Source organism: Ascidiella aspersa, chromosome 5 (genome assembly GCF_963924565.1).
Source record: "Ascidiella aspersa chromosome 5, kaAscAspe10.2, whole genome shotgun sequence".
Classification (NCBI taxonomy): Eukaryota; Metazoa; Chordata; class Ascidiacea; order Phlebobranchia; family Ascidiidae; genus Ascidiella; species Ascidiella aspersa.
In genome coordinates, this window is record NC_139451.1 from 12899327 (window position 1) to 12901499 (window position 2173).

Sequence of the window (2173 nt, forward strand, 5' to 3'; positions counted from 1 at the left end):
GTTCGGGGCCGCACGCGCGCTACACTGACCGGATCAGCATGTGCTCGCCTTGGCCGACAGGTCTGGGTAACCCGCTGAACCCCGGTCGTGCTAGGGATAGGGAATTGCAATTATTTCCCTTGAACGAGGAATTCCCAGTAAGCGCGAGTCATTAGCTCGCGTTGATTACGTCCCCTGCCCTTTGTACACACCGCCCGTCGCTACTACCGATTGAATGGTTTAGTGAGGTCCTCCGATTGGACCTGGCGCGGCCGGCAACGGTCGAGCCGGCGTCCGAGAAGACGATCTAACTTGATCATTTAGAGGAAGTAAAAGTCGTAACAAGGTTTCCGTAGGTGAACCTGCGGAAGGATCATTAACGGTCTCGCAAACGCTTCGGCGAACGCGAAACTCGGACAAGCGAGAGAAAAAGTCTTTGCTACCCGGCGCCCGACCCGCGAGAGCGGCGCGCCGGCCGGCGATTCGGTCACCCGGTAATGTTTGCGCGTCGAGTGCCGCGGTGCCGCGCGCTCCGGCTTCAAGCGTCGGCCTGGCCGACCGCTCGGCGCGGTCTATTTTGTCACCCTATAGTGCGAGGCACTGTGCGAGCGAAACAATCGTGGATGGCTCTTGGCGGTGGATCACTCGGCTCGTGAGTCGATGAAGGACGCAGCTAGCTGCGTGAATTAGTGTGAATTGCAGGACACATTGAGCATCGACGTTCTGAACGCAAATTGCGGCCTCGGGTCAATCCCGGGGGCCGCGCCCGCCTCAGGGTCGCGTTGCAAACGTTCCGCGCGGGGATTTCTCCGCGCGGCTGCTGCGGCGTCGGACGCGCGAGCGCCCGTCCCGCTCAAGACAGCACGGCACGATGCGCGACGATCGCGACCAGAATCCCGCGCGGCGGCGGCGAGTCGACCTCGAAGAGGCCAACGGCTGGCGGCTCAAGGGCGGGAATCGAGGTGCGCGGCGGCGCGCGGCGCCGACGGCGAGCGCGGAACGGGAAGAATAGTCCCGGTCCTTACTTTCGGCCTGAGGTCGGACGAGGCTACCCGCTGAATTTAAGCATATTACTAAGCGGAGGAAAAGAAACTAACGAGGATTCCCTCAGTAACGGCGAGTGAAGCGGGATGTGCCCATCGCCGAATCCGCGCGCTTTTGGGAGTGCGCGGAATTGTGGCGTACGGAATTCGTCACGGCGCGCTTCGCCGGTCGCCCGCGTCCTTCTGATCGAGGCCTTTTCCCAGAGCGGGTGTCAGGCCCATGGCGGCGACAGGCGGGCGCGCTACGGCGTCTTCCCAGAGTCGGGTTGTTTGGGAATGCAGCCCCAAAGCGGGTGGTAAACTCCATCTAAGGCTAAATACGGTCACGAGACCGATAGCGAACAAGTACCGTGAGGGAAAGTTGAAAAGCACTTTGAAGAGAGAGTTAAAGAGTACGTGAAACCGTCGAGAGGCAAACGGGAGGGCCTGTCGGGTCGCCCGGTCGCTTTCAGCCGGCCCCCTGTCGGCGACGTTGTCGTGCGGACCCTCACGGGCCGCCGGCGGCGCCGCCCGATCGGGGACCAGCGCACTAGCGCCGGGCGAAGGCCGCGACCGTCTGGACGGCGGCGAGAAGGCCGCGCGCAAGGTAACCCGGCCTCGGTCGGGTACTATAGGCGCGCGTGTCCGTCGGCCCGCCGTTCGGGCGAGGAGAGATCGCCGCGTCTGCCCTTCGGGGCCGAGCGCCCGGTGCCGGCTGGGGCGTCGTGGGTCGGGGACTGTTCTCAGTGCCCAGCCTCTTCGTCTCGGTCGCGCTTCCGGTGTCGTTTCGCGAGGCGCACGGGGTCCGCGGCTGAAGTCAGCCACCTTCCCGACCCGTCTTGAAACACGGACCAAGGAGTCTAACGTGAGCGCGAGCCACGGGGCAGTACGAAACCCATGGGCGCAGTGAAAGTGAATGTCGGCGCGGTCCGGCGGAGGTGAGACGTCGTCGTTCGCGGCGGCCGCATCACCGGCCGATCTCGTCCGCTTTGCCGGAGAGGTCGAGCGAGAGCGTTCGCGTTGGGACCCGAAAGATGGTGAACTATGCCTGAAGAGGTTGAAGCCAGAGGAAACTCTGGTGGAGGACCGTAGCGATTCTGACGTGCAAATCGATCGTCAAATTTGGGTATAGGGGCGAAAGACTAATCGAACCGTCTAGTAGCTGGTTCCCT

General features: G+C 63.0%; 3 non-coding genes across 3 annotated transcripts in view; all 3 read left to right on the forward strand.

Annotated features, from left to right (window-relative positions):
* LOC146144224 (small subunit ribosomal RNA) overlaps positions 1 to 358 on the forward strand; it is a 1812-nt gene extending 1454 nt beyond the window's left edge. The window contains exon 1 of the ribosomal RNA XR_014500853.1: positions 1 to 358. This exon is cut by the window's left edge and continues 1454 nt beyond it. This is a non-coding gene — a ribosomal RNA (small subunit ribosomal RNA).
* A 246-nt stretch (positions 359 to 604) lies between these two features.
* LOC146144225 (5.8S ribosomal RNA) lies at positions 605 to 759 on the forward strand. The gene has a single exon (XR_014499191.1). It is a non-coding gene; the product is annotated as a 5.8S ribosomal RNA (ribosomal RNA).
* A 248-nt stretch (positions 760 to 1007) lies between these two features.
* The window catches only part of LOC146144226 (large subunit ribosomal RNA), a 3393-nt gene continuing 2227 nt past the window's right edge, over positions 1008 to 2173 (forward strand). Inside the window, exon 1 of the ribosomal RNA XR_014501095.1 lies at positions 1008 to 2173. This exon is cut by the window's right edge and continues 2227 nt beyond it. This is a non-coding gene — a ribosomal RNA (large subunit ribosomal RNA).